The sequence below is a fragment of the Lissotriton helveticus genome, chromosome 12, assembly GCF_964261635.1.
Source record: "Lissotriton helveticus chromosome 12, aLisHel1.1, whole genome shotgun sequence".
NCBI classification, from domain to species: Eukaryota; Metazoa; Chordata; class Amphibia; order Caudata; family Salamandridae; genus Lissotriton; species Lissotriton helveticus.
Genome location: NC_136073.1, coordinates 828,179,297 through 828,192,023, shown reverse-complemented (window position 1 = coordinate 828,192,023; position 12,727 = coordinate 828,179,297).

The window sequence follows — 12,727 nt, the reverse complement described above, 5'->3', positions numbered from 1 at the left end:
CATATGAATAGTATATACATGGTCGAATGGATGGGGTGTGGACTTAAAACTACCATCCATCATCCAAATATCGCTATTCAAGTGTTACTAGGTTATGGGTTGGTGAAAAAATGTGTATTCTTTTTTGATGGTTTTCATTATCATGCAGTAAGAAAGTTTCATTAGTAAAAGTAATTGTAAGTGTTAATATCAGAAAAGGTTTGTGGGATCACAGGTTGGGGATTACTTGCCTGGTTTTGTCTCTGGATCATCCTCCAGAGGTTAGGTATTTGCAGGCATACTACTAGAAATATGGATGGGAATGTTTTGTGATACCTCCCTAAAAACTGTTCCACAGGGTTAAATGGAGGTGGGTGCAAGATTTATCATTTGTTGGACATTTTAATTTCTATCTCCATTGCAGAGGCAGAGTGGTTATTTCAGATGTGCTTTCCACACAGTCTACAAGAGTAACCACTCTACCTGTGCAATGGGGTGAAAAATGTTGCACACACCTCCAATAACTCCAGGGCTCAGTCAATCTATCTTTACAATAAAGGTAGCAAGTGTATTTGAGTGGTTGATTGCACCTTCTTGGCATTACATAGGATGCTTGGCTTGGTGTAGCCATTTCTTTGAATGCTGTTAGGAAAAAAGAAAACAAGTTTAAACTTCAATATTTTTGTTGCAATGTTTATTTCATGTACATTGTTTGTATGCCTCTTGGGGGGGGGGCGCGACTGTTTGTTAACCTTATGCTAACAATAATGAAAAGGAACAGTTTTGAAACCTTGTTGAAAATGTTACATGGCATTGTTAGTATGCAATTTACAACTTGGGGAATAAAGACTTGGTTACAGGAGAAATTGAAAAGTGAGATTTGTTTACCTAGAGTATACTGTATCATAGAACTTTTTTAGTAAGTCTGGAAAGTGATAAATCCGGTTAAGGCTTGGTGGCTTGTTTAGTACAATGTTGTAGGTTTAAAAACTGGAGACAAAAAGAAATAGGAAAAAGTATAAGCTGTTGTGGTTTTAAAATATATTTATATATTTTTGCACACAGTTTGTATGCCTGCTTGGAAAGAAAGGCATTGCTTGGCTAATTTTGCCTAGCAACAGAGACCAGGAACATTACAGATACTATGTTCAAATTGTTACAATGCATAGCTTATTTACACATCTCAACCCGCCAAAAAAAAGGACGCTAGTTATAGGAGAAATGGAATAGTAAGATTTGTTTACTGGGAGTATTGTGTTCCTTGTTACTGTATGTGAAAGTCGGTGCTTATGAGAATCGGGTTTGGGTTTTAAGAATTTCACCGTCCAATGCCATCGATTTTCTAGTTGTGGAGACCAAAAAAAGATAGAACAAGCTGTTAGTTTAATTTTCTTGCCTATTGTTCTGTTTTGGTGACTTGTTTTTAAAGATTGGATTACTTTTAAATGTGTGATGGCTTATGTTACACTGGGGTTCAAAGGTGATTATTTTCAGAGACTCCACAGTAGTTGGAATATATGTCTGGCACTGTAAGAAAAGAAAATATATGTTACTACTTTTCCAAAATCAATTGTAATCGCCATTCCGGTCACTGTCCAGCAGCTGCCCTGAAGGACACACACAAGAGTTAGAATAGTAATTTTGTCCTCAGTCACTGTCCAACACTTGCACTGAGGGTCGGCCACAGAGGAGTTACGATCGTAATTTTGCCCCCAGTCACTGTCCAGCAGCTGCCCTAAGGGATGCCCATAGATGAGCTACAATAGTATTTTTCCCCCTACACCCTGTCCAGCACCTGCCCTGCTGGATGCCCCCAGTGGAGTTTGAATAGAAATATTACCCAAAAACGCTGCTAGCACCTGCCCAGAGGGACACCCACTGTGGAGGTTTAATAGTAAAATTACCCCCAGTGTCTGACTACCATCTCCCTTGTAAGTCACCCCTGGTGCTGCAAGAACAATTTAAAAAAACTAATTCCAGAAATCATTGCAAGCTTTATTACTTTCATGTAAAATCTAACTAATGTGTACTCACATTATGGTAAATGATAACTGTTCAGTGGAGAAAAATAATCCCAGAACTGGTTCAAATCAAATAATGTAAAAAATAACTTACTTTAATCTTGTGGGATAATGTGCCTATAGTATGTATGTTATACGCTTTAACACTGTACTTACTTTCTCTGATATATGGCAGTATCACTACAGAAAACTGTCACTGTTTACAGAGCCAAAGAGACATGTGGCCACGATCAGTGTCCGTGTACGACTGGTCAAAATGATGAACGGCTCGTTTTAAAAGGGTAACCACTTTTCGAACAAAAATATGCATTGGCAGGTATATTGTAACATGATTCTTATTGTCACTGAAAGTGTATTTAAAATGTGTGAGGAAATTGATTACTAAATTCGCAACTATGGCAGGCATTTGCTTATTGTATGAAAGTTTTCGGTGAAATGTGTCTTGAAAGAAAAGAAAAAGAGTTACTTACCAGTAACTTCAGTTATCCAGTATTGGTATCTTTCATAGATTCACATGCTTAGAATCATCCCTGGACGACGAGGTGGGAGTCTCGCGGTACAATAAAATATATACATTATAGTAATAATAAAATTACACAATAGGCTAATATGGACAGCAAAGTCACTACATTAGTCTATTTTAGTCCTTTAGGAGAAAGAACCAAACTTGGAACACAGCCAATCAGGCTGCAGCACCCTCTTAGAACCTTCCCCAGAGAGGCAAACCCTCAGATCATCGTAGCACAAGTGACAGTAAGTATGCCATAATGATAAGGTAAGCCTCTCCGGGGAGGAGAGTGGGTCGCATGTGAATCTATGAAAGATACCAATACTGGCTAACTGAACTTACAGGTAAGTAACTCGTTTACTTATCCAGTATTGGGGTATTTTTCATAGATTCACATGTTTAGAATCAGAATAGCTAGCAGTAAACAATACTTAGATGTATAGTGGATGGTGGGTATCATAAGAAAACATAATAGATACCATGCAAATCCAATACAATAATGTAGTAACATTTCAACCTTAATACAGGGCAATTCATAAACATATGCCAATAATGAACATGTCCATAGCAAATCTAGTATCCTCTCATTATAGAGGCTTACCTTATTTAAAAAGGTTTCGTAACACTGCTTGACCATCTGCTGACTCAGCCTCTGTTGCCAGATCCAGGCAAAAATGCCGTGTAAACATGTGCACACTTTTCCAGGTTGCCGCACGGCAAATCTTCTCCAATGACACACCGGCAAAAAGCGCAGTAGACAAGGATACTGCCCTAGTAGAGTGAACCTTAGGTTTGTTCGACAACGGATGTCCAGCCTTGCAATGGCAGAATTGGATAATAGATGCAATCCACCTTGAGATAGTGGACTTCGTTACTGCTGATCCTGACTTCTGACCACCATAGGAAATAAATAATTGGTCAGATTTTCTGATGGAAACAGTACGTGAAATGGAGAACTTCAAGCATCTCTTGACATCCAAGGTATGCAAAGATTCCTCCGCCGAGGAAGACGGATTAGGAAAGAAAGAGCGTAATATACCAGGCTCATTGAGATAGAAGGAACCTTAGGTATGAATGTGGGATTAGTTCTTAGAAAGACATAGTCATTGGTAAATTTCAAATACGGTTGTCTGATAGTGAAAGCCTGTATTTCACTTACTCTTCGAGAAGAGGTGAGAGCCAATAGAACTGTCTTCCTTGAGAAATACTTTAAATCTGCTTTGTGAATGGGTTTAAATGGATGCTTCATTAGCTGTTGCAGTACTAAATTCAGCCTCCATTCTGGAGGAGGAGCCTTAATAGGTGGAAAAGTTCTGAAAAGCTTTTCCAGGAACTGTTTAATGAGACGATTAGAACAAAGGGATGCCGCCCCTGAAAATCACCTGTAGGTACAAATGACCGCTAGGTGTAGTTTAACAGAAGCAAACATGAGACCAGATTTAGACAATGATAATAGATAAGGCAGAATCTTATCCGGAGACCATTTCAGAGGATGTATAGTCCTGTTACTGCACCAGAAACAGAATATTTTCCATTTTAACCCATAAGTCCTCAACGTAGAAGGAGCTCTCGCTCTAGCAAGAATGTCTCTGCAGTCTTGAGGTACATGTATCTCCTTGAACTCCGTGAATCCAGAAACCATGCATAAAGTTGCAGCTGAACTGGACGAGGATGAAGAATCTGGCCTCTGCTCATTGGCAATAGGTTCGGAATTTCTGGAAGACAGAACAGTTTGCGTTCGGATAGAAGGAGAAGCTCTGTGAACCAGTGCTGACGTCGCCATTTCGGTGCAATTAGAATCATGCAGCATGGTTCCATCTTGATCTTGCGCAGAAGTCTTGGAATCAGCGGAAAAGGGGGGAATGTGTAAGCAAAAATCCCCGTCCATCTAATCATGAAGGCGTTCCCCCAAGAGCCCTTCTCCGGCTCTCAACTTGCAAAGAATGGGCACATCCGATTGTTCCTGGAGGCAAAGAGATCCAGATTTGCCTTGCCCCACTTCTGAAATATATTCTTTACAATTGTTTGATCCAGCTCCCATTCGTGACAGGATTTTTACATCCTGCTTAGAGTGTCTGCCAAGTTTTTGTGGATTCCTGGAAGATGTTCCACCTTGGTCTTTACATTGTGAGAGAAGCCACTCCCAAATGCTCTGAGCCTCTTGAGACAGAATATGAGACCGGGTACCCCCTCGCTTGTTTAGATAATGCATGCAAGTGGTGTTGTCGGTTCTGATCAGAACCGTTGATCCTTGAAGTCTTGGTAGAAAAGACTGCAGTGCCAGGAAAATGGCTCTAAGCACCAGAAAATTGATGTGCATCTTTGCCATTGCAGCAGACCACTTCCCTCTTATGCAGAGATCCTGAAGATGCGCACTCCACCCTTCTAGGGAGGCATCTGTTGTGAGGATGAAATCCGGTACAGAAGGTTGAAAGGTGAGCCAGACTGAGGCATTTTTGGAAAACCACGACCAGGAAAGAGTTTCTCTCATAACTGGAGTTATTTGCACTAGGTCGTCGAACGATCCCGAGATTTGGAGCCACTGAATTCCTCTTGAATTGGTCTCATTCTCAGTCGGGTATGAGGTACTAGCAGAATCGCTGATGATAGTATCCCTAGAAAAGACTTAATCATCCGTACAAAAGCGAACTTTCTTTTTAGGAGGTCTGACGCCAGAGAAACTAACGAGATTGCCTTTCTTTGGACAAAAATGCTTTGTCTCGGATGGTATCCAGCATTGCCCCTAGAAATTGGATCCTTTGGGAAGGATAGATAACTGACTTTTGGACGTTTAGAGATAGTCCTAGAGAGTGAAAAACCTGCAGGCAGTTTGCTGTTGCATGAGAAGCCTTACGAAAAGAAGAAGCCTTTATTAACCAATCGTCCAAATACAGGAATAATTGGATGCCCTGTAGCCTGAGAGGAGCTGCTACTGGAGCTAGGAATTTGGTAAAGACTCTTGGAGCGGAGCGTCAGCCAAATGGGAGGACTTTGAATTGGAAATGTACACCTACCACAGTAAATCTTAGGAATTTTCGTTGTTTGGGATGGATTGGGATGTGAAAGTACGCATCCTGGAGATCCAACGTTGTCATGAAGTCCGCATGATCCAAAATTTGAAGGTTTTCCTGGAATGTCACCATGCGGAAGGATTTTTTCTGAAGATATGTGTTCTGTTTTCTTGAATCCAGGATTGCTCTCCATTCCCCAGACTTTTTCTTTATTAGAAAAAAGCGAAAGTAAAATCCCTTCCCCACTTGAGAGCGAGGTACTTTTTCTATCGCTCCCCCTCAAAAGCATGGTTTTTACCTCCTTTCTGAGAAGAGCAAGATGTGGTGGATTTTTCTTTAGAGCTGGATGAGGAGGGTGAGGAGGGGGGATTGATAAATTTTAGGGTGTGACCAAATTTGATTATATCCAAAACCCACATGTCTGTGGTTATTTTGTTCCAATTTTCGAGATGCTGGGATATATTTGGAATTTTGTATACTCCTTGTGGCATATCTGGTGCAGGTGTTAAAAGATTAGGAGTAGTTTCTGTCCTGTAACTCCAGTTCTGTAGTAGGGGTATCTCTGTTATAGTCATAATCTAGTGAATAGTCCCGCCCATGTGCGTGGACCCCGGAGCAATCAAAAATAATCTCTTACAGTGTCGAAAAATGCAGAACTTCACAGACACTTAAGAGAATGCAGCCTAAAAAGGCTACACTGTCCAGTACTTCAACTAGAAATTCCACCACAAAAATCCACAAAACAGCAAAGCCTGTACAGATTTCCCTTGCTTTAACAGCAAAATCCCTCAGGAATGATAGAGAGAAGAACCTGGACAGACAAGCCCCATAGGCTGCCATTATGTGGCTCAGAACAGGACACTGTGCCTTTAAGAGAACTTTCCAGAACTTCACAGTATCCCAGAATGCCCTGCAGGTCCCAGTTACTTTCAGTTCTTTTTTCCGGCTCCTGCAAGCAGGACCCTGGAGCATTGAGCTCTCCCTTTTCAAGGGTTTATTGGTGTTTTTTTCACTGTAAATTCGATTTGGGTACTTTCTAAGTACTTTTAGGCTTTTCTTCTTTGTGTTTTGCAAATCTGCAAGGCGACCACTTGGAAGTCGGTCCATACCTTTGCTAAGCATTACTGCCTGGACTCGGATGCCAGGGCAGACGCTCAGGTTGGGCAGGCTTCGCTGTGAGATCTGTTCGCACAATAGTGGTCTTATTTCTCGTTCTCCACCGCCGCTTTGGTGTGGGGGATGGGCTTGCCATTCTATTCACTAGATTATGACTATACACAGAGATCCCCTACTACAGAAGGAGTAGTTTCTGTCCTGTAACTCCAGTTCTGTAGTAGGGGTATCTCTGTTATAGTCCTAAGCGCCCGCCCTCCTCCCCGGTGGAGAGAGATATTCATGTACGGAATGCTACAGGTCTGGTGCGTTACGCCTTCAAAAAGAACTGAAAGTAACTGGGACCTGCAGGGCATTCTGGGATACTGTGAAGTTCTGGAAAGATGAAGCCCCTCCAGACCCACCTTGCGCCTTCAGCCTTCTTTCCTCGAGTCCCTGAAGCCTGATCTTCTTTCTTTCCTTCAGGGTCCTGCCAGAGAAGCCCTGGCAAATCTCCCACTCCTCAGGGACATGGGAAGAGGGAAGGCAGAGGATACACACCTCATGGGAATCTGACTTAGCCTTCTTCCTGGAGCACTCCGGGCATTTGTCAAATAATGCAGGCATATTTGACATCAAAAGAGTGCAAAACACCAAGAAGAAAAGCCTAAAAGTACTTAGAAAGTACCCAAATCGAATTTACAGTGAAAAAAACACCAATAAACCCTTGAAAAGGGAGAGCTCAATGCTCCAGGGTCCTGCTTGCAGGAGCCGGAAAAAAGAACTGAAAGTAACTGGGACCTGCAGGGCATTCTGGGATACTGTGAAGTTCTGGAAAGTTCTCTTAAAGGCACAGTATCCTGTTCTGAGCCACATAATGGCAGCTGTGGGAAGTTGGCCTGATGTGCAGTGTTCACTATTCTAGTGATCACTATATATCAGTCCAAACAACCCTTATTGATGATTGGTTGTAAGTCAACCTTATAGACCAGCTATCCTAGTAGCATGGATACGAGCAGTCTAAGGCTAAGACTCTAGAGGGCGTGTTAAGCCAGCTGTTTTACCATCACATTACCCCTTGAACACCCAGTGAAAGGACACCACACAAGTTGTTATGAAAATAAACAGTGTATTTATTTATAACAAGACTACCCTGGCTCTTTATGAGACAGGGAGCTAAGCACACAACAAAACTCTTACGAAAATACTTCAAGTCGCACAATTTACACAAATGCCCGAGGGGCACGAAAAACCATATACTACAAAAGTGGAATGCGAATTACTAGCAGGTAAGTAACGATTCTCAGAGGCTTTAGAAACGCTAGGCCTACAATACTGAACACTCAGGTTAGGAGCAGGAGGCCTAGGGGCGCCACGTGCAGAGTGGGAACTCTCACGCGCAAGGCGGGAAAAAGCCTATGGAAGCTAGTATTCACAAAGTTAGTGTTCTCGGGCGAACCCGACTAGGTAGGTCAAAAACGAAAGTGGATCTGGACCCTTGGATAGTGAGGCTATGCTGAGGCACCGAAATGCCAAAGTTACCTAGCCCAGGGGCTGCAGCTGCATAGGTCTGAAAAGACGTCGGGATTCTCCGTTGACGAACCAGGAGCCTGAAGGAAAGGAGTTGCTGGCAGGCGACCAGTGAAGATTGTTCGGGTGATCCAAGCCTGGATCGAAGATAGATGACACCTGAAAGCAGAGGGGACCAAGTTCGTGACTACTAGCCAGTAGTCAGGTGGCACCAGGAGGGCACCGGATGGTAGTCACCTCGACTAGGTGAGTGTGCGACGCTGGGCTCTGTAGTCTCACGGACCAGGAGGCGTTGTCGGCGACCAGGATGGAGGTACGAGCTGTCCCACGATGGATGATGCTCTCGACGTCGCTGGACCCAGGATTGGGGCAACAAGTCTTGGCAAATTCAAGCCCACGCGGTGGACCTAAAATGGCGTCTGGAGTGGACCAGGAGGGTCCGGGGGGCTCCTCTCTTGGAAGGGAGCAAGGGCCAGTCTGGAGCAACCAGACCAGCAACAGTGATGTCGTCGGGCATCGTTAAGAAGGCCACAAGCCAGTGGGCTAGTAGCCAAACAACGCGGTGAGCAGCAAAAAGCAGAAGGGCCCCACGCAGATCATGGAGATGCTGGGAGGCTGAACTTCGGTGCTGGGGCTGCTCAGGGTCGGGGCTTCTCGGACCCCAAAGCACTCACCAGAGGATCCCTCGGCGGTCGTGCTGGAAAGAAGTCGTGCAGTCTTGAAGATGGCCGGTCCCTCGAGGTCTCGTCGCACCCACGGTTCTCAGCTTAGCTGTAGAGGTGGGTAGAGGTCAGAGGTGCCAGGGAAGCCGGTTCTCATCGAGCTGGGCAGTCAGATTCCGGAGGAAGGACTTGCAGCAGACCGCAGTGTTCTTAAGATGGTGCCTGCGGATGCAGGGTGACTACTCCTTAGTCACAAGGGAGAATCTTGAAGAAGAAATCTTGATGTCCTTTCGTAGAAAGTCGTGTCTTGATTCCAAAGATGATCTGATTTGGAAGGGGGCCAGGTCCTACCTTTATCATGCAAAAGGGGGCTGGCACGCGACTAAGTCCTGCCCTATGGGTGGGACTAGGAGGGGGTGGTTACACCCCTCTCCTTTGGCGGGCTTTCCCCAGGCCAGGGGCTGGAGTGCCCCTGGAACTGGTCTCAGCCGGCCTATGCACAGTGAGCACCGGGGTGCCACTTGCAGTCACCTTCCTCTGAAGCCCTGCCTACCTAGGATACACAAAATCCTGTCTGGGACGGTGCTAGCACCGCCCCTGGCAGGAAACCCTTTGTCCTTGCCTCCTGCTCTGGGAGGACTCCATGCCTGTACACTCTTCCCAAAGTCCACAAATGCCGGGACAAACCGCCGGGTCGGCCCATTGTCTCCGGCATAGGTGGACCGACGGAACATTTATCAGAGTTTATTGACTGTTTCCTCAGACAATATGTATACAATCTGCCATCCTTCATTGAAGATACCAAGCATGTGTTAAATCTGCTGGAAGACATAGTATGGGAGGATGGAATGATACTAGTCACATTAGACGTAGTATCTTTATATACTATCATTGATCACAATCTTGGTTTACGTGCTTTGGATCACTTTCTTAGCCGTAGAGCGGCTGAGTTGTACGATCATACCCAGATGATTTTACGAATGACTGAGTTGGTACTGAAGAACAATGTTTTTTTATTTGATGGACATTGGTTTAGGCAGCGTCTTGGTACTGCCATGGGCTCACGATTTGCTCCGTCTTTCACCAACCTGTTCATGGGTTGGTTCGAGGCGGAGAGGATCTGGGGTCCAGATGGAAGTGAGTGGACACAACACATACACTATTGGGGTCGATTTATAGACGACTGCCTGCTAATATGGACTGGTACAGTAGAGAGACTAAAAGGTTTCTTTGACTATCTTAATGATAACGTATACAATCTTAGATTTACAACGTTCTATGACAGCCAATGCATTACTTTTCTGGATGTGGAGTTGTTTATAGAAGGAGACAAAATAAAGAGCAGAATGTACAGGAAACCAACTAGTTGCAATGCGATTCTGCATGCTGGGAGTTGCCACCCCAGCAGTCAGAAAAACGCTATACCTTACGGTGAACTGATCAGGGCTCGACGAAATTGTGCTCTTGATCTTGATTTTGACAAGAACTTAGCAGATATGTCAGACAGATTTTTGAATCGTGGATACCAACAAGATGTAATTAGAACTGCAGTATCCAGAGTTAAGAAAGTCAAAAGGAAATCTACCCTAAATAGACAAACTAAAGAATCAAGAGTAAGAGATCAGAAGGTCAGACTAATAACTAACTATGGTCTGGGCAGCTCAAGACTTTTTTCCATCTTAAACAGACATTGGCATCTTCTTTTTATGGATCAGGACTTGAGACCATATATTTACGACAGACCAAGTCTGACTTTCAAGAGGGGAACCACTTTGAGAAATATGTTAAGTCCCAGTTACCCTGATAAACTGAACAGAACTGACTGGCTAAACAGCTTCACAGGCTTTTACAAATGTGGGAGATGTATCTCCTGCAGATGGGCAAAAAAGAAGGTTCTAAAGTTTAACTATAATAACTCAGGTGATTACACGATTGGAATGTTTATTAACTGTGACACCACATTTGTAGTATATGTGATTACTTGTACGTGCGGTAAGATATATGTGGGGAGTACAATCAGGAGGTTGAGAGACCGAATGGCTGAACACTTCAGAGCCTTAAAAAATGGTGATACACGTTATCCGATTGCATCCCATATAGTACAGAATTACGATAATAAAGACCAACACGTCTTTTCTTATCATGGAATTGACCACATTAAGCCTGATCCCCGTGGGGGAAACAGACTTTTAACATTGAGGAGAAGAGAAGTTCTATGGCTGATCAAATTGAAAGCCGTGGAATGTGGTCTTAATGTTGACCACGAATTTGAGTTCTATTTGGGACAGTAGGTATAGGTATATGTCAAGGAAGGCTGAATTAACAACTAGTTATTGTTTCTGATAACATTGACATATATCAGTACTATGGTCCCCACTCATACCCCCACCGCAACCTGCTTTATTATCAGCAAGATGATGAAGTAGTACTTTTAATTACTTTGTCTCACTATATTGACAGCTCTGGTTTAGGTATGTTGTGTATTTACTCCCCTATGGAGGTTTATTGATCTCTGGGAGAATATATATGGTAACATCTTTTCGAAATAATACTGTAAATAGAATTTGCCTACCGCTAAACTGTTTTACCTCTCCAAATCCTTTTGTGCTTGTGACAATTTGTCAATATTAGTTATGAGGATTGGGTGGCTGAGGATGCTGCGGATGCCCGGGTCGCACAAACAATGAGTATTAGAGAATCTCGTTATTATTTCAATGATTGGTGACCAATAGAATGATGTAACTTTTGAAATGACAAAACTTTAGGAGGACCCTCAACGACCATGATATGAGATAACCTCACATTTACTGTGATATACTATTGGAGGATATATACTTTGCCTGTCCCAAGATGGCGCAGGTTTGTGACACGATGTTAAGTCCATACCTTTAATATTAATTTAACTCTACACATGAAATCACGATAATATGGTATAAATAACCATCGTGGACTATTATGATGGCGATAAACATAGATATATGTTATAGGATTATGAATCCTGAAATTACGCGCTCAGGTTGGATTGGTTGTGAAAGTTGTACGATTACGAACACGGCTCTTTTTTTGTAATTACTTTTAATTTATACCAGACCGGATTCTTATATTTTTACTATATTATGGACAGCTTTTAGTTGTGTATTACAATAATATAGGCGCTGACAGTGTAAATAGGACGTAATTCAGAGCGCTCTATAAATAGCCACTACAAGATGGCGCTGGCGCAGAACGCCACTTTACACGCGAGAGGACGAAGCTAACGGTAAGCGGGAGAGGTTAGAAAAGTTTACTTCAAAGATAACTAAATAGATAGACGCCTTATCATTGTGTACTTTGTTTACAGACACGTACACGTGTGCGGTTGATAAAGATAGGATTTCAATTACGACGGAATCCAGGACAGTACAAGTTTATGAGGTAAGGACCTGTTACCTTGGAACATTATGTGGTCAAACTGTGACCAACTTAGATGTAGATAACCTACCTATTTGTGCTGTTATATATCGCAGCATATACGATGACAATACATTTTTTAAACGATTGCAGGATACTACGTAAACAGATACTCACACACAGTTTGAAGTTCGGTTCTGGATACCTACGTTTTGGAGGTGAGGGTCGTATGGTATATATATTTAATTGAGGATGGCTACCCATAGCGGCTTTGAAATATAGTGACATTTGGTGACTTTAATGACTGTGCACCAATATTTATTGTTGAGTTATTACACAATAATATAAATTGATATATTTAATCCCATTGGGCGTGGGCCTAGCATCTGTGGCATCACCGGTGACCCATAGCCAGGATCTACGACTGTAATAGAATGATAGTTCTTTACATGATTTTACTCTATGTTTAAGTATAGGTTACTATTGATGCAAGCACGACTTTGGCTTACATGTTCTTTCTTTCAACACTTACTA